This window comes from Bubalus bubalis, chromosome 4 (assembly GCF_019923935.1).
Source record: "Bubalus bubalis isolate 160015118507 breed Murrah chromosome 4, NDDB_SH_1, whole genome shotgun sequence".
In the NCBI taxonomy this organism is placed as follows: domain Eukaryota; kingdom Metazoa; phylum Chordata; class Mammalia; order Artiodactyla; family Bovidae; genus Bubalus; species Bubalus bubalis.
Genome location: NC_059160.1, coordinates 114,699,505 through 114,726,721, shown reverse-complemented (window position 1 = coordinate 114,726,721; position 27,217 = coordinate 114,699,505). Strand labels below are relative to the sequence as shown.

Genomic DNA, 27,217 nt, shown 5'->3' with positions numbered 1-27,217 from the left:
ACTCTACTCTAGCCCTGCCCACGTGGCTTCCTGACTAATGTTCCTCTCGGAGTCCCAACACTCCCCATTTCTTCTCTATTCTGTCCTTGTTTCCCCACTCCTGGCACATTTGCTTAGTTCTCTACCCTCCGACCATCCAGTTTACGATGACCCTGAAATTTCCTCCTGGGTACTGGAGAATTCCATGGACAGAGGGGCCTGCGGGGCTGCAGTTCCTGGAGATGCAAAGAGTCAGACATGACTGAGTGACTAACACACACACACTGACTTCATGGGCAGCTTAAGCTGGTACAACCTTGAGACCATGCCTCTGACCCTTCCTCAGCTCCCCAAGGTCCAGGATCCAGACCATGGATTTTGATTTGAAGGAAAGGCCTCTCTTACCAATTATTGAGGGACAAATCATTTCCCATTTTATCTTATTTTTAAGTGATTATGGAGTCTTCTACATAAAGTATACAGTTCATAGCTTGGAAAAGGTGATTTTAAAAAATAGCTTTATCATATGGATAAGTGACATGCAATAAATGACACATATTTGAAGTGTACAGTCTGTTAAATTTTGACATACGTATACACCCAAAAGCCATCGGTACAACCAAGACTATAAGTATATCCAGTGTCCCGAAGTTCCCTATGCCCCTTGTCTTTTATCCTTCACCATCACCCTTACCTGCAGCTCTCACTTTTGCCCTAGATTCAGGCACTCACTTGTCTGCTTTCTGTCACTATAGATTATTTTTAATTTTCTAGAATTTTAAATAAATTAAATCATACACCATGTACTCTTTTTTCCCCTAACTTCTTTCCTTTTTTATTAATGAGTAGTGTTTATTTTCAGAGAAGACAATGGCATCCCACTCCAGTACTCTTGCCTGGCAAATCCCATGGATGGAGGAGCCTGGTGGGCTGCAGTCCATGGGGTCAACTAAAAGTCAGACACAACTGAGCGACTTCACTTTCACTTTTCACTTCCATGCATTGGAGAAGGAAATGGCAACCCGCTCCAGTGTTCTTGCCTGGAGAATCCCAGGGACGGGGGAGCCTGGTGGGCTGCCGTCTCTGGGGTCGCACAGAGTCGAACACGACTGAAGCTACTTAGCAGCAGCAGCAGCAGCAGTGTTTATTTTAGGATATACCATAAAATGGATTAATTCATCATTCATTCATCTATTGACAGACATTTGATTGTTCTCAGCTTGGACTACAATAGATACAGCTTCCATGAACATTTAAGAACATCAGGCCTTTCTGTGATCATGTGACTTCATTTCTCTTGGGCAAATACCTGGGAGTAGAGTGACTGGATCATTCTTTTAAGAAACTGCCAATATTTAGCATACTCAGTCTTTTTAATTTTAGTTATTCTAAGAGGTGAGGGATGCATATTTTCCAGTTTCTTAAATCTGCCTCATAGTTGTTTTATCTCACTGATGCTTTATCTATTTTTTTTATTCCTTTTTGTCTTTATCTTTCATTTTGAATTCTTTCTATTGTAATGTCTTCCAATTCACTAATCTTTTGTTTTGCAGTCTCTTATCCACTGCTAATCCCACTACAGTGTGTTTTTCATCTGAGACATTATAGTTTTCATCTCAGCAATTTCAAAAATAATTGGGTTTTTTATCTTCCAGGTCTCTACTTAACACCTTTCCTCTAGCTATTGGACAATGAAACACAGTTATAACTGTTTTAATGTCCTTACCTGCTAACTCTAATACCTAGGCTAATTCTGTTTTTGGTGTCCTCATTATGGGTCATTTCTTCCCATTTCTTTGCATGCCTGCTAACTTCTTAATAGATGCCAGACATTTTGATGTATTGTGTGATGGATATTTTTGCATTCTTATAAATATCTTTGAGTCCTGAGACACAGTTATATTACTTGGAAACAATCTGATACTTTCAAGGCCTATTTTTGAGATTTATTGGACAAGACTAGAGCAGCATTTAGTCTTAGGTTAATTATTCCCCATGACTGAGGCAAAATCTAAGTATTCTATCCAATGTGCCATGAATTATGTTTTTCCAACCTGGCTGACAGGAACAGGCACTATTCCCAATGTTTTGTGAACTCCTAGAAATCTCCTCCTAATCTTTCTGGACAGTTCTTTCCAAGCCAAAGAGTAGTTTTCTCATACACATGTACTCATCACTATTCTGCTTCAAACTTAAAGCTCAGCAGGCCCCTGAGCCTCTCTCTGTTGCAGCTCCTCCTCTCCAGAACTCTGCCCTGCAAACTCTGCCTTTATCTCTACAGCCTATCAGCTCCATATCCTCAATTCACAGGGTCCACTGGCCCAATCTGGGTTCCCCTTTCCTACACAGCAACCTGAAAACTCATTCAGAGCAGTAAGTTGGAGCAATTTTAGAGCTTATCGTGTTTGAGCCTCATGCTGCAGATATCACTTTTCTGAATTTGCCTGGTCTCCAATGTCTTCATAATTTTGTTTCATATAGTTTGACTTTTATTTTTCCCTCATTGTTTCATGGTGAAGAGTAAATTTGGTCCCAGTCTCTCTATACTGGCCAGAAGAAGTCAGTTATTTCTTTTTGAAAATTATTTACTTCTACCACATATCCTCAATATAAGGAGGAGACACAAATAAATAATTTTATCCTTACAGGAAAGTTGACTAGTTAAGTGAAATCTACCCAGACAGTACAAAGCTTCAGTGGAAAAGTGGGAGAAACTGAGTGGCCTTCTACAATGTTTAGACTCAGAAGTGCAGAACTTTCTGGAATAGGGTCACATAGGGAAAGTCAGGAAAAAAGATGCTTCTGAGCAAAGACTGGGATTGTGAGTCCTCTGGAGGATAAAACGAGAGTATGTATAGGAACGCACACGGCATTCACTGAAACTCCCCCCCTTCCTCCCCAGGCTCTAACTACTGCTCATACTGAGCAGTCTGAACCGCTTCTGCCCTTGCTCCTGGGTCTTCACTCTGGTCTCTAGCCAGTCTCATGCCTTTCCCCCATTTTCTTCCCAAGCCAACTCTCTTGTCTCTCACATCATTTGGCTTACTCGGTTAAAGTGGTGGGCAGGAGTTGATCCAGAAAAGCTGCCCTCCACTATAGGTCCAAAGGCAACAACCTTAAAAGAGAGGACAAGACTGTCCAGGACCTTTATCAATTTAGACAGCTCAGTGTAATTGCTGATGACTTTCTGATTAATTTTTTTGCTACTTTTATTTATTTATTTTTTGGTCAAATGGATGTGAATTTCAGTCTTAACCTAAAAACATGTGCCTTCTGGGAGGGATAAATTAGGAGGCTGGTATTAACATACACACCTTGCTATACATAAAATAGATAATCAGAAAGGACCTACTGTATAGCACAGGGAACTCAGTATTCTGTAATAACCTACATGGGAAAAGAATCTGAAAAAGGATTGCTATATGTATATGTATAACTAAATCACTGTACTGTATACCTGAAATTAACACAACATAAACCAAATATATTCTAACATAAAAATTTTTAAAGACTATAAAAAATTCAAACATGTGCCTTCTGAGTACCCACATTTACATAAAGGTAAGACTGAAATACAGGTAATACCTTACCTCTTTTAGGTAGAAAAATGAGGTTTTAAATAGTGTCTTTCAACTGACTGACTTCAATATTCAGTCTACTCTGACAGCACGTCTTTTGATCACAGCAGTGTAAAAGTTAAAGAGAGATAACAGAAGTAGAGTAAAACTCAGAAGAAACACAAGACATTCCTGAATTAATGGAAAGATGCCATAGGTCAGATCACATTCTCAAAACACGGCTACATGAATTAATAGGCCATTATAAAAAGACTAACAACAACAAACATTAGTTCTGATTCCAATGCCAAAACTATAAAAGAATGACACCTTTCATCACAAAAGGATCCAGTTAAAAAGTGCAGAGGATTTTCTCCTCTTGGAGTCATCACAAATTTATTTCTGCATGGGACTATGCAGCATAGAAAGAAATGGCTGAAAATTCAGTTCAAAAAGATACTTGGTATCACACAGAATTTTTAAACCTTGATTTACAGCTGGTTTCATTTAAACTGATTTATCTATGTAGACAGAAACAATATTGTAAGATATGTAGATAGATGGATTATAGGTGGATAGATGGATTATAGGTGGATGTAGAGATACACAGATATCTGCAATATATCATTATTTTCACTTTATTTTTTTCTTTGCATTGACCAGTACACTGGGAGAGTAGGACAGATCATGGCTCAAGCAGAGTTTTAACAACAGTAACAAGAGATAGGCTAATGTCTGATTTAGAGAAGCATCTCCCTAAGCATGGTCTGAGGAGTAGCGACGTCATAAGCATATGGGGCACTGGTGTAAATACCAGGCCCCTCCCAGACATAGCACATCAGAATCTCCAAGAGAATAGCCTGGATTCTTCACTTTAACAGACTTCCCTAGTGTCCTTACTTCACATTAAGACTTACTCCAGGTTTCAAGCATAGACTCTAGAGCCAGACTTCCTGGGTTCAAAATTCAACTCTAGTGAATGGATAGATCATTCCACCTCAGTTTCCTCATCTGCAAACTGGAGGTGATGGTATTAATGGTACCTACCTCATAGGATTAGAAAATAACTAGATGAGTTAACACAGAAAGTCCTCAGAATTGTACTGGGCACCATATAAGTGCTATAGCTGTGCAAATACAACAGGCTTGACTTAGCCAACCAGGCTCCAAATTACTACATCCGATAAGCACAGGAATTCAATAGGAACACAATATCAGCAATAAGTTACGGGGAGTAAAAACACAAATGGGACCCTTTGCATTCCCTTTAGCATATCATCTGGGGGTCCTTTGTGGTGTTGCATTTCGCTTTGATTGGCAAAAGACACCCTGTTGTGAAGCTGTCCCTTGCTGCCCTAGAAGATATGGCCTCAGGAGAAAGTTATTAGTTGCTCAGTCGTGTCCAACTCTTAGCGACCCCATGGACTGTAGCCCACCAGTATCCTCTGTCCATGAAATTCTCCAGACAAGAATACTGGAGGTAGCCATTTCCTTCTCCAGGGGATCTTCCCAACACAGGGATTAAACCTGGGTCTCTGGCATTGGAGGCAGATTCTTTAGCATCTGAGCCACCAGCCCTGCATCTAGAAGATATGGCAGTGCCAAGTAATTCCCCTTCTATAACCAGAACTTCAATGCTCTCCTGAAAGTTCTACTGAATCCTGGGGCATTGCCCTCCCCAAATAAACACCATATGCCTCTGATGCAAAAATGATTCTTCAATCATCTCTCGTCCAGAGGCCTCGGCTAACCCGGAGGTGTCCTGATTGCCTAACCACCCTCTGGATCTCATGTGACTCAGGAGTTTCGACCTACTCTTACTATCAGGAATTCATGCTGGGTTGGCTCCACAATTTGAATTTTAGTGTATGTGCTGCTGAAGTGAGCACAACTGCACAGTTTCTAGCAAAGACTAACTCTTGAGAAAAATGAGTGGAGGAGATTCTCAATAAACGGGATTCAGAAACTGTTCTTATAAGTCCTTGATTCAGACAAGATGGACAGCTGAATATAATAAGCCAGTGAACGAAGTCCCATCTGTGATTCTACAATTTCACATCCACTGCAGGCCAGGATGTGACACATGGGACAATGAGAAGTCTGCCAAGGTGTGTGCTAAGTCTCTTCTGAATCAGTTTCAAGTTATCAGCCTCCTCCAGCCTCTGCTTTTCCATCCAGCCTGACTTCCTGGTCCATGACTTCCACATCTCTCTAGCTCCCTCATCCCTCTCTAAATTCAGTCCCATTCTTAATCGATATAAATATCCACATCATAAAGCCCAACTTCCTTAACTCTACCCCAATCTTCATGCTCTCCCCCTCTCTCCCTCTGTCTGCCCCAAACATACTGAACTGCTTGCAGGTTCCCAAATATGCCTCTGTCCCTCTCCCTACATCTTTCCATATGCTGTGTCTTTTCCCTAGGACATCTTTCTCTCCCACCTTGGCCTCACCCATCACTTGACTCATGCCAACTCATTTTCTCAGAATCCACCTAAGGCATCACCTCCTCCAATGTCTTACCTAATCCAGTCCCTCCCAATTACACATCAGTCAGGCCCTTTTCCGGAGAAGGCGATGGCACCCCACTCCAGTACTCTTGCCTGGAAAATCCCATGGATGGAGGAGCCTGGTAGGCTGCAGTCCATGGGGTCGCAAAAAATCAGACACGACTGAGCAACTTCACTTTCACTTTTCACTTTCGTGCATGGGAGAAGGAAATGGCAACCCACTCCAGTGTTCTTGCCTGGAGAATCCCAGGGACAGGGGAGCCTGGTGGGCTGCCGTCTATGGGGTCACACAGAGTCGGACACGACTGAAGTGACTTAGCAGCAGGCCCTTTTCACACTGTAAGTCCCAGGTATTCATTGTCTTTTCTTCTGAACTCCAAATCCTTAAGGAACCATGTTTTGTTCATTCTTGTACCACCAGCCCATAGCTGAGGGGTTTACACTGGTACTCAAGAGGTACTCAGTACTTATCAGACATGAGTATGTGGGGTGGTGACCATGTATTTGCGGCCACCATGGCTGGGTAGTTCCATGGAAAGAACACATACTTTGGCCTCAGATACACCCAGGCTTAAATCACAGGTCCATCACTTGCTGCCCATTATGTTGGTCAACAAATTACTAAACTTATTTAAATCCAAGTGGTACATCTGCAAGTGAGAATGATAATCCTTACCCTTCAGATACATTTTTAAAATATTAAATTAGATAATATATTCCAATCGTTGACCCAGTGTCTGATAATAAGGTAGTTTTTAGTATTATCATGTTAATGATGAGAATCAGAATTTACTCCTCTATAAATCAGATCAAAATCAGTCATAACTCATAGACAATGTGTTGCAAGTACCTGAAAGAGACTGAAGTCTCACACAAGTATCTGAGAATGGCTGCACACACCTGAGGGAGACTCTCGGGATACTAGTTCCTACAAATCAAAGTCTCTTCAATAGCCCAATTAATTTCAAGTCATTTGGTTCAGCTTTCAGTCAGTGTCACTACAGAAGAAATTCTCAGATGTGCTGAAAGTAGCATGGTCAATGTAACACGATAATGCTAATTAATTACTATCCCTGATGTTGGTGTTTAGTCATTAAGTTGTGTCCAATTCTTTGTGACCCCATGAACCATAGCCTGCCAGGCTACTCTGTCCATGGGATTTTCCAGGTAAGAATACTAAGTGGGTTGCCATTTCCTTCTCCAGGGGATCTTCCTGACCCAGGGATCGAATTCACGTCTCCCGTACTGGCAGGTGGATTCTTTACCACTGAGCATGGGAAGCCCATTACTAACTAAACGTGGTGATAAATGCTACATATGTCTTTTTTTTCCCCTTTTACTTAATCCTTAAAACTGATAAGGCACTCACTGTTGCCCTTATTTGACAGTTGAGACTTCCCAAGGTCACACAGTGACTGAGCAGGACACTGCCTTCAAGATTTCAGAGGCAGAGTCACTTTGCTATCCTTTTTGATGTGATAACTCACGTTGATGGCATGGGGGTAACTTGAAAATTTGTCACCTGAAAGTTCCTCTACCCCTAATTTGGTTAATTTTGTGATTTGAATAGTCTTCAGCAGTGGATCAGAGAGGCTTTTGACTTCAAACTTTCCACTGGAGCTGGCATTACCATGGTCTGGGACCTGCTATGGATGATAGTTCAAAACAACAAGGTTTTAGTTGCTGCTTTTTCAGGTGTGAAGTCATAGACTAGAGACTCTAAAAAGGCAGGGCATGCATTGTAATGAAGATGCAGGTTTCAGTGCTGGTGAAGGAACTTCAATTCCCATCATGGCAGGGCATGGCTATGTCAATTGGGGGTTATTTCCACTGTGTAGCTAGCCTGATTCTTTGAGCAAAAGCAGTTGGTTTTTCTGTGCCCAGTGCCATAATTCCAACCTCATAATTCTCTAGTAGAAAAGTAGCTTATTCTTAATCCATTAGTTCTATAATTCATTAGTTTTTTTATTAATTCATTCATTTATTTAAAAATTAATTCAAAATGCAATTCATCAAGCACTTGCTATCTAATGGCACAGGGGCAGGCATTACGCTACAGGGGCAAGAATGGATTTTTCAAGTCAGGTAAATATGGCTTTGTATCCTGCTTTGTAATTTACTAGATAATAACCCACACTGGTATAAATGGATATTAAGGGCTTGAGTTTTGGAGTCAGACAGAACTGGCTTTAAAATTCAGCTCTCCCCACTTATTAGATCTATGACTTTGAACAAGATTCTCTGAGCTTTAGCTTCTCCACCTATAAAATGGAAAGAATAACACCTACCTTATAGAATTCTTGTGGAGAGTTAAAATGAAAATGAATATAAGGCACCCAGTACAGTTCCTGACAGAAGGTAGATGCTCAGTAGATTTACTTCTCTTCCCTCTCGCACTAGGTTCCAAGCACTGTAGAAATAGATACATTTGAAATTTATAACTTCCATAGAAAAAGAGAATAAAGGGAAATGAAGCTAACATACTGAATATCTACTTTGTTCTAGGCATTTCCATGTCTTGATACCACTAAATTTAAATAAATGCATACCTACATTTATTCACTCATTCATTCATTTATTCACTCAATAAATATTTCTTTAGCACCTGCTGTATTCTAGGCACTTACCTAGGCCCTGAGTGAATGAATGAATAAAATGGACTAAGTCCTGATTGAGCTTACATTCTAGGGCCCCATATCCTTTGTGCCACACCTTGCTGCATAAATAGCTTTGGAAATTAAAAATATAAAGAGAATATTATGTCCAACTTAGAAATCAGGGAAGTTTCATGTAGAAGGGAAAAGCCTACCTACCCTAGATCTCAAAGGACCACAGAGTTCAGAGATGTATGATGAGAAGAGGGGTGGGTGGAACCAAGTACACAGTTGCTTAGAGGCAAGAAAGGACAGGACCTGGGAGGACGCAGGGAGGTTGACTTGATCATCAGGTGGGGCGGGTGAAAGTGAGTAACAGGAAAACTTTCAGAAACATATATGGAAATCGGATAGTGGTTCATACTGAAAAGCAGACTGAAGAGTCAAAATTTCACTTGTAGAACGCTAGAGTAATTTATTGAACAAGGAGGTACTATAATATGATTAAGGAATTGCTTCACATGTTTTAATTGGACAACAGTGTGTAAAATAGATTAAGAGAGGCAGGGAGACACTGGAGACAGTCTTAGGAGGTTGTTGATCAAACATTACTGGGTATGCTTGGAGATTTCAGTTGTTGTGTTTTGGCTAATGGCAAAACAGATCATCAGAAAATTCAGATAGATTCTTTTTCATCAGCATTTACAAAGGTAAAAGTGGAGTTTTTTTTAAAAAGCTAGGAAAGAAAATCTGTTCAGCTGAGAAAGCACTACATGCTGTCATGGAAGGGACCAATTCCTTTGATGTATGAAAGATACTCAGTTGTGTCTGACTCTTTGCGACCCCATGGACTGTAGCCTACCAGGCTCCTCCATCTGTGGGATTCTCCAGGCAAGAATACTGCAGTGGGTTGCTATTTCTTTCTCTAGGGGATCTTCCCAACCCAGAGATTGAAGCCGGGTCTCCCGCATTGCAGGCAGACGTTTACCCTCTGACCCACCAGAGAACTCTGGGAGTTGGTGATGGACAGGGAGGCCTGGCATGCTGCAGTCCATAGGGTCGCAAAGAGTCAGACATGACTGAGCAACTAAACTGATGAAATATACTTGGTGTCCTCAGTAGAAGAACAAACTAAATTAAACATAAAGAAGGGTGCATACATGCACAGTCGCTCAGTCATGTCTGACTCTTTGTGACCCCATGGACTGTAGCCCACCAGGCTCCTCTGTCCATGGGATTCTTCAGGCAAGAATACTGGAGTGGATAGCCATGCCCATCTCCAAGGGATCTTCCTAATCCAGAGATTGAAACTGTGTCTCCTGCGTCTCCTACATTGGTGGGCAGATTCTTTACCCATTGAGCCATCTGGGAAGCCCAGGTGGGCTAAAACCTGAGACAACAGGCCTCACAGCAAAAGTTTTACACTAAGTTGATTCCTCAGTTCAGTTCAGTTCAGTCGCTCAGTCATTTCCAATTCTTTGCAACCCCATGAATCGCAGTATGCCAGGCCTCCCTGTCCATCACCAACTCCCGGAGTTCACTCAGACTCACATCCATCGAGTCAGTGATGCCATCCAGCCATCTCATCCTCTGTCGTCCCCTTCTCCTCCTGCCCCCAATCCCTAGCCCAGAGCTTTAAAACGTCTGCAAGCAAATTCTGATTCCTCAATGGCTTTCTGTAATAAAATTCCTATCATAAAATAAGAATAAAGTTAAACATTTATGTGAGAACACTTGCAAGGTGACAGATACTTCCAGCCCATTTTTGGCCATTACAGGAAAAAAAAAAAAAATTTATTCAGTGCAGTTGATGTTCTTCCTGGTCAGGAGTGCTACTGGCCCAGGTAGCTCTCAGCTGACGGAGAGCAATCCATTTGCAGGTCAGCAGGTGTCACACAGCATTCTGCCTTCAAAACATTACCCACTTTGCTACCTGGGTTTCCACAAAATCGAACTCAGACTACTCCGGATTGAGATTATTATCTTCCCTTCTCCCAACACCTTCCAATTCCATCCTTTCTTCCCCCAGCCTTCTATTTATTCAACAAAAACTGCTCTAACACTACTCTGTACTGGGATCTCTGCTGCAGGCACCACTAAGCAACAAAACCTTGGAGTCACCTTTAACTCCTCCCTCTCTCCCAGCTCTCACACTTCCCAGCAATGAAGGCCTCGGAGCCAACCTCCCCCAAAGACTCCTAACTGATGTTCATCACTCTCCCTGCACCTGCGCTCTCCTCTAAGCTCTCTTCCAGGGATGGATCCAACCCAGAATCTTTGAAAGCCTTGCCGCTCAAGGTGTGGTCCACAGATCAAACCTGGCTGCCAAAGTTATCACCTCTGGTTAGAAACACAGACTCTAACAACAGAATCTGCATTTTAACAGAATCCCCAGATGATTCATATGCGCATTTGAATTCCAGACCCACTAGCTGAACACATAGATCTGATCCTGTCATCCCAGTTGACATTCTATTATAAGGACCAACAAATTAGAGCCCACAGGCCTCATCCGGCTCACCACCTGTTTTTGTATGGTTTGTGAAGTAAGGATGGTTTTTACATTTCTAAATGATTGAGAAAAAAAAATAAAAGAAGGATATTTCACAACACAGAAAAATTGTACAAAATTCAAATTTCAGGGTCCCTAAATACAGTTTTATTGGGACACATTATGCCCATTCATTTACATATTATCTATGGCTGTGCTAGGATAGCACAGTTGAGTAGCTACAACAGAGACCATTATAGCCAACAAATCCTAAAGTATTTACTTTTGGGCCCTTTACAGGGCAAGTTGGTTGAGCCTTGTTCTAAGGAGAAAAACACATGGTTAAAAAAAAAGAAGAAGAAAAAGATCTGCAAGTTATGAGGTAAGAAGGAAAAAAGAAAGGCCTGAACAAATGCTTTCTCTCCTGCCTGCCCATAACAGGTGCCAAGGTTGCTTTACCATCCCATATGTCATGCTATTGATATAGTCTTTAAAGAATGGAGAAAGATTTCACTATTTTCCTTCCATTTCATGGCTGCTGATTTCCTTCCTTAGAAAGACAAGAGGGTAGGTTTTAAACAAGATGAGAAAGAATTGTCTTGGGGGTTCAGACATGTAGTGGGGCTCATGGGGGACTTAAGTGGACTGTCCCCACTTAGGTTCTTATTCCTAAGGCCAAAAAAAAAAAAGACATCTCCTGGCTCTGGAGAGCTACACGAATCACCATCACCACAGAAACTTAGTACTCTGCTGTAGACAAGAACTCTTCCACTAGAAGGAATGTCTGAAAATTCCAAAATTCAGTGTTTTAAATGTAAACAACAGCCCACCTGCAGGTCGTCCCCTAGCCACATTCTCTGATTTTATGGACCTCAGTTCAGTTCAGTTCAGTCGCTCAGTCGTATCTGACTCCTTGCGACCCCGTGAATTGCAGCACACCAGGCCTCCCTGTCCATCACCAACTCCCGGAGTTCACCCAAATTCATGTCCATCGATTTATGGCCCTAGGAGACATTAAAAAAGATCAGTTCAGATTTCATTCATTTGCCAAATGCAGACCCTTTTGGAGTAACACTGTCAGAGCTATTTCTAGTGGCTTGCTCTTTGCTTAATTGATACATTCCGCCAGAGTCACTTTATACCACTGACAAGCAGGTGTAAGAAAATAGTTGGAATTCCAGTTCCATTCCAGAATGAGAAAGAAGGGGAAGTTCATGGATTAGGAACCTTCCAGAGAAGTTGTCACAGAAGCACCGAAGAGCTTAAAGCCAGAAAGTGGTCACGTTTTCACTCTTCTTCCCCCATCCTTATCTTAACATTTTCTGGAACAGCTAACAAAATGATTTTGCACGCACCCAACAGCAACTTATGCTACCAGTTGACAGCTGAGTCAAGTACTTGAGTAGACGCCTGGGCTGAAAGAGTGAATCAAATATTGCTCCTCTCCTGGAGAAGTTGACTGACTTGTAGAAAAGTCAGAGGCAGACCATCACAACACGGTATCTAAAGCGTTACAGTGCAGAGCGAGCAAAGGAACCATGTGAGCCAGAGGGACACTGAGCTCAGGCTGATGGGTTCAGAAAGGTTTCCCAGAGACAGCTTTGAGCTGAGCTCTGAATCTGCCAGATAAAGGGCCCAAGTGTGAAAGTGAAAGTCGCTCAGTCCTGTCCAACTCTTTGCGACCCCATGGACTTTACAGTCCACAGAATTCTCCAGCCAGAATACTGGAGTGGGTAGCCTTTCCCTTCTCCAGGGGACGTTCCCAACCCAGGAATCGAAACCAGTTCTCCTGCACTGCAGACGGATTCTTTACCAGCTGAGCCACAGGGGAAGCCACAAAGGGCCCAAGGCCAGGATTAAAAAGGGCATTCAATTTCTGTGCTTGTGATGGGTCTGTTAAGATTTTCTATTTCTTACTGGTTCAGTTTTGGAAAGTTGTACTTTTCTAAGAATTTGTCCATTTCTTCCAAGTTGTCCGTTTTATTGGCATACAGTTGCTGATAATAGTCTCTTATGATCTTTTGTATTTCTGTGTTGTCTGTTGTGATTTCTCCATTTTCATGTCTAATTTTATTGATTTGATTTTTCTCCCTTTGTTTCTTGATGAGTCTGGCTAATGGTTTGTCAATTTTATTTATCTTCTCAAAGAACCAGCTTTTGGCTTCCAAGGCACAAAGATATCAAAGATGAGGTGGTTTAATCCATTTGAACTGCACAAGGGGAGGGGTAAGAGAATAAAGGAGAAAAGCCAGAGTCAGGTAAAGAACAGTGTGTTTGCTATTCCAGAAAGTTCAGACTTCATAATGAAAACAAAGGGGATGTATGGTAGCATTGCCGGTGGGGCGACGTGATGGCAGTTGTAAGTTAGAAAGCAAATTAGCACTGAAGGAGGGAAGGCTGGAGGCAGGGAGAACTGCGAGAACGCTGCGCAGAGGGAACGATGGCGACTGTGAGGCAGGAGAAGATGGGCCCCTCCCACCGCCACCCAAGGTAAAGCAATTGGACATTCATTCCTCTGACTGAAACTCCAAGGCAAGAATAGCAGGACAATTAAGGAAGAAGGCTGGGCTCTGCCCAGACCACATATTTCTTATTCCCGAAGTCAGAAGACCTCCCCGACCACACATGCACTGGGAAGGCTCCTTGGAGGGCAAAAGGGAGTCATGTCAAGGGATGTTCCCTACCCATACACCTTTTCAGTAAAATCCATTTTGGCTAAGAGATGCACGCACACACATGGAAAGATCCTGAGATCTATCAAATGTGGACTGTGAACCAAGCAAATCAAATGATTGGTTAAAGGAAAACCCATTAGTAACACCCCATAAAAGTAATTCAAACTTCCACGAGGGTGCAACTCAGGAACTCTGAGTCTGCCCAGGTATCTATCCACACGTACTGTACTTGTTTTCCTCTTAATAAATACTTTACTTGTTTCACTACTTTCCACCTTTGTGGGAATTCTTTTCTGCAAAGACGAAGGGCCAGGGCCCTGGTCACTGTCCACTGGTCTAGTGGCTAGGATCTGGTGCTTTCACCGCTGTGACCTCGGCCCATTCTCCGGCTGGGAGCCCAAGCCCTGCTCCAAGCCACTGCAGGCTGAGGGAGGTCACCTGAAATCAACTAGAACCATAGGGAAGATAATGGAAATGGAAAAGAACACGCCCCAGGCTACACCATAAGGCCATGCAGGTTATGCCCTGCACAGAACATTCTTCCAAGAGGTAAGTGGTTGCTAAAAATCACACTGTGGTCTGCTGGCCAAGTATTGTGGGACAGCCTGGCGGAGGAAAGGGATCCTTTTTTTTACTTATAAGCCAGACATTTTGTTAACAAAGGTACCATTTTGTTAGTCTCACAATGTCATCATATGTATAGGCAATGTTGAAGACCCCATCCAAGACGAACATATTCTAGAGAATTTTAGGGAAGAAAACAGCTGATCAGCTATAGGAATTAGACATAGAGAGTCAGAGGGGTCACTCCCAAGTTCATCCTGAGCACCTTGTCATTCGCTAAGGCAGGAAGTGCTTTTTCAGTCCTAGCCCATCTCCACTTTGCCTATTCAACCCAACTCCTTTTGTGCGACCACAAATTTCATACGCACGTTCAAATAAATCTGTTCAAATAAAAAAGAAATACATTTTATTTGTATTTGCTGTTTTTCACCTCTGATTCTTTCTCTTTTTCTGCTTGTATTTACACCACATCTGAAATAATATGGCATAACAGGAAGAAAGTGAATTTTATCGTGGGATAAACCATAAATCTCAGTTCTGCCAACAGTTATAAGACCCTTCACTCTTCTGAGCCTCAGTTTATTCATTTGTAAAATGGAGATAATGCTTATTTGTAGGATTGCTGCACAAGCCAGTGACTATAAGCCACCTCACCTAGAATCTAACACATACAAGCAAACACTCAATACTTCCAGCTACTGTTGGTATTACTGATCAGATGTTCTGTCACTTCCTTCTCCACTCCCATTTTCTGTTTTGATGTCAAGCTTTCTAGTCCTGTCAGACCTTCCTTTTATACAGTCAACCTTAAGATACCAGTAAACAGCTTGCAGAAGCACTTATCTAGTGGTCAAACTTTCCCACCTAAACAACTTCTCAAATGTGCAAGTTCACCTAGTAGATTGCCACTGAAAATTCTAAAAACAGATTAAAAATACAACTCCTGAATAATAACAGAGTTCCAGTGGTGAGGATTAATAATGTATAGGCTCATTTGGGAATTCTTCCTGGAATTTATCAGAAAATGAATGAAGGTGATGGAAGAATAATTAAGATCCTTTTAGGCTATGTAGCTTAGACAACTTTTTAGAAGCAGTGATAACTTACATAGTCTGATTTAGAGCGTGTTAAATTTATACTATGTGAATGATACTATGTTAGATAATTTAGGGACATCTTAAGGAAAAGGAAAGCATCTCTCCTCTTGGGAAATGGGACTTTGCTTTCTGTTTCCAGTTAGGGAAACTGAAAAGTTGAATTCTATTTCAATAAAACATTTAGGTAGGAAGCAAGATCTTAACCAAGAATTTTTAGATAATCTTCAGCAGCCAGTGCATAAAAAGATGTTACTGGAAAAACTTTCAGATTTGTTTATCCTTAAATAATGTGGTCCAGTTTCATTCTGAGAAAAAGAAAATAAATTCCACTGCAGGGTGGGGGGGAAGGTTTGCATGACTGGCTGAGTCACACTGTGTAGACTTTTTCCAGTAAGCTACATTATGCTGGATGCTGTTCCAAAGGGAAAATGTCAAACGCACTGGGGTTCAGTCTGGCATGTGGGTGGGTTTACTCAAGCACAGAAATCAAATATAGGCATTGGAGCCAATACTTTAGAAAACAACAGAATGGCTTATAAATCAGAGCTGGAATTTCCAGAAATTCTCTTTCAGCTGAATCCTACAAATGCAATATAAATGAGCAATACACAAGTGTGTATTCTAATGGCATTTATTGTAATTCTTAGAAGCCTAATGTAGAAAAAAATTTAGACATTACAAAATTCAGCCTTCCTCCCATACAATAACTCCTTCTATGACACATATCTCTGAAAAGTTTTCATACTTCTGCTCAGAATCTTCTGGTAGTGGAGTGCTCCCTGCCTTGTAACCCCTCTTCCTTGGTCAGACGATACAATGCAGAGGAAAAGGACTGGAATGATGAAAGTCAAGGTGGTAACAGTGGTTACATATGGATGGTGACATTATGGGGTTTGTTGCTGCTATTCTTCTGCTTCTCTGTATTTTCTAACTTTTCTATAATGAGTTTGCATTTCCATATCGCAAAATTATAAAGAATTCAAATACTAACTAACAGATTGTTCCAATCCCTTAAAAGTCAAGCCAGAGTAAGATTAATTGGCTGCAAATTAAGCACCAAAATGCCCAATGCTTCAAAAATCCATGACTAGGGATTATCAGTTTCAACCACACCATTATGTCAACCAAAGTGCTGCTGATCAAATTGTTTTCAGCTCAATTGAAAGTATTAGTTGCTCAGTCATGTCTGACTCTTTGCAGTCCCATGGAATTTTCTGGGCAAGAATACTGGAGTGGGTTTCCATTCCCTTCTCTAGGGAATCTTCCCAACCCAGGGACTGAACTTGGACCTCCTGCATTGCAGGCAGATTCTTTACCATCTGAGCCACCAGGGAAGCCCATATTGCTCTTGGTTAAATTTTATCTTTAATCTTCCCAGGTGGTGCTAGTGGTAAAGAACCTGCCTGCCAATACAGGAGACACAAGAGATGCTGGTTTGATCCCTGGGTAGGGAAGATCCCCTGGAGGAGGGCATGGCAACCCACTCTGGTATTCTTGTTTGGAGAATCCCATGGACGAGGAGCCTGGTGAGCTATACAGTCCATGGGGTCACACAGAGTCGGACATGACTCAGGCAATTTAGCATGCAAGCACAGATATCTGAATACAATTTTACTGTAGGACTTTACATTTCTCTTTGGTAAGTTTGATCATATGGCCTTGGTTTCTTTCTGCTATGAGGTCTGGAGCATTTAAGATGTTGTAGGAGATATGAGATTCCTGAATGGGAAAGATCATGCTGTTGAGGGAAAGATCATGTTCTCCTCATTACTGTTTCCACACCTGCGCCTTGCAAGTCCTTGGGCTTCCCATCCTGTTCCAATAATTTACCCAATTCCTAACAAATAATATACTTTAAATGAAATCATAGGCATTCAACATCTACTATGTGCCTAGTGCATTCACAGAGATTCTTCCATTTACTCCTCAAAATAATCCTGATGGTGCACGCATGCTAAGTCGCCTTAGTCTTGTCCAACTCTTGGTGACCCCATGGACTGTAGCCCGCCAGGCTCCTCTGTCCATGGGATTCTCCAGGCAAGATAATGAAGGTGGTTGCCATGCCCTCCTCCAGGGGATGTTCCTGATCCGGGGGCTGAACTGGCATCTCTTGTGTCTCCTGCACTTGCAGGCGGGTTCTTCACCACTAGCACCACCTGGGGAGACTCGACCTTGTTGGTAGGTACCACTATCTTCATTTTTAAAGCGAGAAAAGATCTTCGATGAAAGTAACTTTCCTTAGATCACACAGTTACTCATTGCAAGGGTAAGATTAGATCCTACATCTGAGTGGCTTTAATGCAGGTGCTGCCTCTGGGTATTCATCAACCTTGGCTGCCTATCCTTACCCTTGCCTCTCTGGTCTCAATAGATGCTGTCACTTATTCTCTGATTTACAACACTGACCTGGATGCTCAGACTTTTGTCCTTTGTACCATTCTCACTAATGCTGGAGGCAATGCTTTCCACTTATCTAGAATTTAAATCTCCAACACATGAGCATTATCTTAAAGGTCTGTAAGAGATCACAGTTGTTCATTTGTATCTTTTGCTAACTTTAAAACTTATGAAATACTAAAACAGATTTTTTTCCAGTCTTATATATTTTCTTAAAGATAATTTGAGTACTACATATTAGAAAACAATTCATCCTCTTGTGCATGGACCTATATTAATACATTTTGTCAAATACCTTGCTGAAATCAAGACCAACTGCATTCTCCTGCTCTATAATTTTAGTAACTCTCAATAACTAAACAGAAAATCCAACTTATACTGAACTGTGCCAGCTCATGAATCTAAACAGTTCAAAGACAGAACTGAGTTGATGCAGACTTTACTCAAGTAAAGTCACCAAAACCTGGTCTCTCCATTTTTTGGTTTAGTGAAGTTTTTGGTTTCAATCTCAGTCTTCACCAGAGAAGGCAATAGCAACCCACTCCAGTGTTCTTGCCTGGAGAATCCCAGGGACGGCAGAGCCTGGTGGGCTGCCATCTATGGGGTCGCACAGAGTCGGACACACCTGAAGTGACTTAGCAGCAGCAGCAGCAGCTCAGTCTTCACATGGTACAAAATAATTGCCAGCATTTCCCAACCTACATTCTTCCATATCTACTGCATACAAATCACTACCACTGTTTTAGGAATTACAGGAAGCACATATATAAGTAAAAGAGAGCCCTTGACTATACAAAGACAGCATAATCTAATAAAATATGTGCTTTACTCACTCCAGTATTCTGGCCTAGAGAATTCCATGGACTGTATAGTACATGGGGTCATAGAGTCGGACACACTGAACAACTTTCACTTTCAGTTCAGTCGCTCAGTCGTGTCTGACCCCTTGCAACCCCATGAATTGCAGCACGCCAGGCCTCCCAGTCCATCACCAACTCCCAGCGTTCACTCAAACCCACGTCCATAGAGTTGGTGATGCCATCCAGCCATCTCATCCTCTGTTGTCCCCTTCTCCTCCTGACCCCAATCCCTCCCAGCATCAGAGTCTTTTCCAATGAGTCAACTCTGCATGAGGTGGCCAAAGTACTGGAGTTTCAGCTTTAGCATCAGTCCTTCCAAAGAACACCCAGGACTGATCTCCTTTAGAATGGATCTCCTTAGGTTTAATCTCCTTGCAGTCCAAGCGACTCTCAAGGGTCTTCTCCAACACCACAGTTCACAAGCATCAATTCTTCAGCGCTCAGCTTTCTTCACAGTCCAAATCTCACATCCATACATGACTACTGGAAAAACCATAGCCTTGACTAGATGGACCTTTGTTGGCAAAGTAATGTCTCTGCTTTTCAATATGCTATCTAGGTTGGTCATAACTTTCCTTCCAAGGAGTGTCTTTTAATTTCATGGCCACAATCACTATCTGCAGTGATTTTGGAGCCAAAAAAATAAAGTCTGACACTGTTTCCTCTGTTCCCCATCTATTTGCCATGAAGTGATGGGACCAGATACCATGATCTTCGTTTTCTGAATGTTGAGCTTTAAGCCAACTTTTTCACTCTCCTCTTTCACTTTCATCAAGAGGCTTTTTAGTTCCTCTTCACTTTCTGCCATAAGGGTGGTGTCATCTGCATATCTGAGGTTATTGATATTTCTCCCGGCAATCTTGATTCCAGCTTGTGCTTCTTCCAGCCCAGCATTTCTCATGATGTACTCTGCGTATAAGTTAAATAAGCAGGGTGACAGTATACAGCCTTGACGTACTCCTTTTCCTACTTGGAACCAGTCTGTTGTTCCATGTCCAGTTCTAACTATTGTTTCCTGACCTGCATATAGGTTTCTCAAGAGGCTGATCAGGTGGTCTGGTATTCCCATCTCTTTCAGAATTTTCCACAGTTTATTTTGATCCACACAGTCAAAGGCTTTGGCATAGTCAATAAAGCAAAAATAGATGTTTTGCTGGAACTCTCTTTCACTTTCACTTAGTATAAAATTGAGTCTGGACTTGAATTTAGAGCTTGTCCTTGAGTAAGAACTTCAAACTCAGTTTCCTTAATTACAAGATGAAGTTTCTATGTAGTTCCTGAAATTTATGAAATTTGAACATTTAAATGAGATTATGTAAACATTGGGTTGGCCAAAAAGCTAATTCCAGTTTTTCCATAAGATGTTATGGAAAGACCTGAAAGAACTTTTTGGCCAACCCAACAAAAGGCTGAGCATAATACCAGGAACACCAGAGTGTACAGTATCTTGGCAAAGACAAGTATACAGATAGTGACAATATTAGTAAAGATACATGTTCTCCAATATCAAGATAAACTAGGAGTCAGAGGCTCATATTTGGTTGGGATTATGGTGCTAGAAGGCAGTTCATAAATGAGATGGTATCAGAAGTAGATCTTAAAAGGATAAATGAAATTTTGAAAAGTAACTCTAAAAGAGAACAGCTTAGGGCATATTCAAGCTACAACTGGGGTGTGTGCGTACTAAGTCACTTCAGTCGTGCATGACTCTGAGACACCATGGACTGTAGCCCGCCAGGCTCCTCGGTCCATGGGGATTGTCCAGGTAAGAATACTGGAGTGGATCGACAAGCCCTCCTCCAGGGGATCTGCCCAATCCAGGGATCAAACCTGCGTCTCTTATCTCTCCTGCATTGGCAGGCGGGTTCTTTACCACTAGGGCCACCTGAGAAGCCCACTACTGGGGTAGAGGTCGTCAATGGTGGTGACTGGAGATATACTCAGAAAAGACTGAAGCCTATTGTGGGGGGCTTTGGATGTGAGGAATCTGTGTTTAATTCATTGAAAGAGACCTCCTTGAAGGTTATCAAGTAGAAGAGTGACAGGACAAGGGTTATATACATGGCTATACAAAATGGACAGAAGAGCTGAGGCACAGAAGGCAGAGACAAAGCAGTGCCATGGTGATAGGGTGGAAAAGATTCACAGAAATAAGATTTCAGAGGCAATATAGGCGAGGTTCATCAACTGATTTGATGTTAGGAATAAAAGAAAGTGAAGAATCAAAGTGTACTTGTTTTCTAATCTGGATGTCTTAAAGAATAAAGACACCACTTAGAGAATTAAAGAACAAAAGCAACTTGGGGATGTCTAGGGGAAAAGAGGAGAAACAATGAATTTGGTTTCTGACATGGTAAACTCGGGTACCTATGAAATATCCAGATGGCCATGTTGCAAGAGGAGTTGAAAACATTTGATTAGAGCAAGCAAGAAAGATGTGGACAGGAGACAGTTCCATTTTTTAATTCTTTATTTTATTTTTTCTTCCCCTGCCAACTTCTGTTGTTGTTCAGTTGCTAAGTCACGTCCTACTCTTTGCCACCCCATGGACTGCAGCCAACCAGGCTCCTCTGTTCTCTACTCTCTCTCAGAGTTTGCTCAAATTCATGTGCATTAAGTCAGTGATGGCTATCTAACCATCTCATCCTTTAGTTTCTAGTTTGATATATAACCTGAATTTCCTAGCACTTCACCAATCTATGGCCACATTAACGATAAGGACACAACTTTCACTGGTTATTGCCCACATACTGACTTCAGAAAATCTCCTTGACCCCCACGTCCACCCCCTCAGGAAGAGTGGCCCACAAATCCCCTTCCTCAGGGGGCGTGGCTGCATCCCCACAGGGTCTGCAGCCACCTTCTGGTGTGGCCTCCTGCACACTGACACCCCCGTGGGTGACAGTCGTGGTCTCCAGAGGTGTGAGAGCACATCTGCCCCCTTAGTTTCACTCCACTCAAAGGATCCCCAAAGCAGGGCTATCTGTGCCTCAGGGATTGAGAGAAACTGATGAGCCAGTCTATAACTCTTGTATGGGATCCACACAAGGATCCATTAAAAATGGACCGCAAATTCTGAATGTAGATTACTGTTCTCAAAAGACTCCTCAAACTATGCCTATGTTGAATGGATCTTGACTAATTTACAAGACACTTAGGTGTAAGCCACAATTAAATACTTTTGAATAAATGATTGAATATCATTCAAAGATACTGATTCACAACTCAGTAAGTCAATCAATGTTTAAATCAAACATCTAGAGTCTCTGCTGTAAGACAGCCATTAAAACTTTACCTTCTTATCTGTTGTATCTTCAACATTTTTGCATTCTAATTATGAGAAATAATTGAAAAAACAATCGCCTTTCCCTGAGCCATAAGAACCCACAGAAGAATACATACATTTATTCCACATTTTCTTTCAGTGAATAAAACAAATGAACTATATCAAATGATTCATGGAAAGCCAGGAAAACAGAGCAAATGTTATTGCCTTTTTTAGACACACTGTTACCCACAGTTCAGATAGGATGGTAATCTCACACTTCAGAACTCTGACTTCTGAGCCACGATGTGATGCAGTGAAAACAGAAATTCTATAAAGTAAGAGGTGAGAATCCAACTTGGTACACTGAAATCCCAAAAGAACCAAGAATCAAAAAACAGACAAAGCACAAGCACTAAGTGAGCTTGACGGTCAAGGTAAAGTTTAAAAAAAAAAAAAAAAAAAAAAGTGGCAGGGAAGAGGGAGTTTTGATTCTAGACAGCTTTTCTCCAAGGGGCTTTTGCATTTGGGGCCAAGTTGTCGGTTACTATAGGCAGTTAAGTAAATCAGTGTGATTATTCTGACACGTGCAGAACACCTTGCCTTTAAATAAAATTTTCTTATACCATATTTCATTTCATCTTCTTAAGCAGAGCACAGGATGGAAGACATAGGTGTAGAAAATGGTTCCACATATAATCAAGCTGCCTGATAAATTTTGTGGGTATGGAGCCAATGCAGTGCTATGAATTCCAGTCAATGGGTACCTATGTGAAATCTGTGTGCTTTAAACATCTGGAATACATAGAGCTTGTGGTTTACAGGTGCTGAGTTTAGCAGATGTGTGATAAAAGGTATCACCTTAACACAGAGTTTGTATAGAGTAACCTTCTGAAGTGATTCACACAAATTCTCGTGTGAGGGTAAAATATGGGGGTAACACCAATCTGTCAGTTTGGGAGAGAGTGAGTTCCCTGCCTCTTACTTCCATGAAGGAGGCCAACTCGTGTACAACCTGTTGGCCCCATTTAATTACCCAGGTTTATTTGTCCTGGCTGGGAATCATGAGTAAAAATCGAAACGCTCTAGTGTTGCACCTGAGAGGGTTTATCTCTCTCCCTGGGAGACAGCCAAAGTCAAAACTATAAACAACCCGATACCTGAAATAGGCGGACAGCTTTTAAAAGTCATAACACAAACAGAGCCTCTGTTTACATTTCCTTATGTGAGTGAAATACCAATGCACACCAGAAGTCTTTGATGAACTTGGGGTTTTTCCACGCACGCACACACACACATCCTGCCTCACACCCAACTCCTTGGTCGACCCCCAGACCCCTTCCTTTCCAACACAGCCATTCAGCTCACTATACATCTGTTTTGTGGGAACCAAAGCCTATGGGAAAGTACCCAGAATGTACTCAGATGTGGACACATATTTTCCAAGCCTTTATTCAACAGGTGGAGAGTTTACTGTGCTCCAGGTAGCATAAGATCAGTAGGCACGGTGTGGCCAGCACTCATATTCTTTAGTAACTTCAGTAACCCTGAAGATAAATTATCCAGAACAATCTTGGGAGAGGGTATGACTTTTTCCATTTTATAGATGAGTTAATTAAGATGCAGAGATATAAATAGATTGTTCAAAGTAAAGTGGCTTTTAAGTTACAGAAGTAGACTATGAATCAGATGTTCCTTACTCCAAACTCTATGTTCTTGCTGCTATACCACTCTTAGCTCTCCCGTCTCCTTTAACTTATCTATTGATGTCAATCAGTATTTACTCTGATGCTTAAAAAAATAATCCTGTCCAGTGGGCGTGCGTGTGTGCTAAGTTGCTTCAGTCCTGACGAACTCTTTGCGATGCTATAGACTGTAGCCCGTCAGGCTCCTCTGTCCAAGGGGTTCTCCATGCAAGAATACTGGAGTGGGTTGCCATGCAGGGGGGATCTTCCCAACCCAGGGATCGAACCCACATCTCTTATGTCTCCTGAATTGGCAGGCAGGTTCTTTACCACTGGGAAACCCATTGAGTGTGCATATAAATCAAATAAACAACCAATCCAAAAAAAAAAAAATCATCAAGCAAAGTACAACATCCCTACTTATCCACAAAGACAGTTCATTTTAATAGATCCTGTGACCCACTCAGGTTTCCTGAGAAACAACAAAGTTATTTCTCTGAGCTACTATTCATTTTCCATTTGATTTTTATTTCCCAAACCCATGTCTGAACTGCAATTCCCACTGAAATGCAAACATAACTATTTGATGTTCAGAACAAATACATTGTTCTCAGAATAAAACATCAATTTACACACACTTTTAAAAAATCATTTTACAAAGGAAACTATTAGCAAGGTGAAAAGACAGCCTTCAGAATGGGAGAAGATAATAGCAAATGAAGCAACTGACAAACAACTAATCTCGAGAATATACAAGCAACTCCTACAGCTCAACTCCAGAAAAATAAATGACCCAATCAAAAAATGGGCCAAAGAACTAAACAGACATTTCTCCAAAGAAGACATACAGATGGCTCACAAACACATGAAAAGATGCTCAACATCACTCATTATCAGAGAAATGCAAATCAAAACCACTATGAGGTACCATTTCACACCAGTCAGAATGGCTGCGATCCAAAAGTCTACAAGTAATAAATGCTGGAGAGGATGTGGAGAAAAGGGAACCCTCTTACACTGTTGGTGGGAATGCAAACTAGTACAGCCACTATGGAGAACAGTGTGGAGATTCCTTAAAAAACTGGAAATAGACATGCCTTATGATCCAGCAATCCCACTGCTGGGCATACACACTGAGAAAACCAGAAGGGAAAGAGACACGAGTACCCCAGTGTTCATCGCAGCACTGTTTATAATAGCCAGGACATGGAAGCAACCTAGATGTCCATCAGCAGATGAATGGATAAGAAAGCTGTGGTACATATACACAATGGAGTATTATTCAGCCATTAAAAAGAATACATTTGAATCAGTTCTAATGAGGTGGATGAAACTGGAGCCTATTATACAGAGTGAAGTAAGCCAGAAAGAAAAACACCAATACAGTATACTAAAGCATATATATGGAATTTAGAAAGATGGTAACAATAACCCTGTGTACGAGACAGCAAAAGAGACACTGATGTATAGAACAGTCTTATGGACTCTGTGGGAGAGGGAGAGGGTGGGAATATTTGGGAGAATGGCATTGAAACATGTAAAATATCATGTATGAAATGAGTTGCCAGTCCAGGTTCGATGCACGATACTGGATGCTTGGGGCTGGTGCATTGGGACGACCCAGAGGGATGGAATGGGGAGGGAGGAGGGTTCAGGATGGGGAACACATGTATACCTGTGGCGGACTCATTTTGATATTTGGCAAATCTAATACAGTTATGTTAAGTTTAAAAATAAAATAAAATTTAAAAAAAAAATCATTTTAATGAGTCAGATACCCAGAGCTAATCATCAGCACGTCACTGTTTCCTGTCCAGCTTTTGCAGTCTTCCCTGACCTCTCCACAGTATTATTATGACTGTGCTCTGTGTATTATGCTCTTTTCAAACAGGGAACCAAGTTTGGAGTGATCCTCTGGATCAGGATTTGTTTTACTGAGTCTGAAGTTGAAATGAGCAAATTAGCCATGAGAAAATACAATCTTATTTTCTTAACAATTATAATGCTCACTTGAAAAATAACTGAAAGATGCCAGCACCATTCTGGAATTAAGAAATAAAATGAATCTATAATGAGCACAGTACCAAGCAATTCTCCATTGTATACAGAACTAATCAGGAAGCAACAGTTAGAACTGGACATGGAACAAGAGACTGGTTCCAAATAGGAAAAGGAGTACGTCAAGGCTGTATATTGTCACTCTGCTTATTTAACTTCTATGCAGAGTACATCATGCGAAACACTAGGCTGAAAGAAGCACAAGCTGGAATCAAGATTGCCAGGAGAAATATCAATAACCTCAGATATGTAGATGACACCACCCTTACGGCAGAAAGTGAAGAGGAACTCAAAAGCCTCTTGATGAAAGTGAAAGAGGAGAGTGAAAAAGTTGGCTTAAAGCTCAACATTCAGAAAACGAAGATCATGGCATCTGGTCCCATCACTTCATGGCAAATAGATGGGGAAACAGAGGAAACAGTGGCAGACCTTATTTTTTTGGCTCCAAAATCACTGCAGATGGTGACTGCAGCCATGAAATTAAAAGACGCTTACTCCTTGGAAGGAAAGTTATGACCAACCTAGACAGCATATTCAAAAGCAGAGACATTACTTTGCCAACAAAGATCCGTCTAGTCAAGGCTATGGTTTTTCCAGTGGTCATGTATGGATGTGAGAGTTGGACTGTGAAGAGAGCTGAGCACCGAAGAATTGATGCTTTTGAACTGTGGTGTTGGAGAAGACTCTTGAGAGTTCCTTGGACTGCAAGGAGATCCAACCAGTCCATTCTGAAGGAGATCAGCCCTGGGATTTCTTTGGAAGGAATGATGCTAAAGCTGAAACTCCAGTACTTTGGCCACCTCATGCAAAGAGCTGACTCATTGGAAAAGACTCTGATGCTGGGAGGGATTGGGGGCAAGAGGAGAAGGGGACGACAGAGGATGAGATGGCTGGATGGCATCACTGACTCAATGGACATGAGTCTGAGTGAACTCTGGGAGTTGGTGATGGACAGGGAGGCCTGGCGTGCGGTTCATGGGGTCACAAAGAGTCGGACATGACTGAGCGACGGATCTGATCTGATCTGAGGGACACAATGTCTCCACCTTTGACTATTTCTAAGAAAAGATAAAGTTAAAACCTCTTCTTCCTAGAATTTTGTACAAGGCAGAGGATGTGGGCTTAGGGTCTTGAAAGCCTCCACCCAGACTCTATGATCCTAAGGCCATTGTTTTCTCTTGATTATGCCTTTCTACTTAAAGCCATCTAGTGTCTCCTATCGTCTACAACATAAAAAGCAAGTCCCCTGGAATGATTTTCTAAGCCCTTTGTATATTACACAGTCCTCATGCCACTTACTTCCTCACAAATTTTATTCAAGCATCACCAAATTACTTCCCTATTCCTGAAGATACCATGAAGTTTCAAGTTTCTGTCCATTCATTCACTCAGCAAATACATATTGTCTGACATGTATCCTCAAACCTAGTAGCAAGCAAGAGGGTTATGATGGTGTCTAATATTTAAATACTATTAGCGGCAAAC

General features: G+C 41.6%; 1 pseudogene; it reads left to right on the top strand.

The window, feature by feature from the left end:
• The first annotated feature begins 13,571 nt into the window (after positions 1 to 13,571).
• The window catches only part of LOC102405453, a 76,307-nt pseudogene continuing 62,661 nt past the window's right edge, over positions 13,572 to 27,217 (top strand).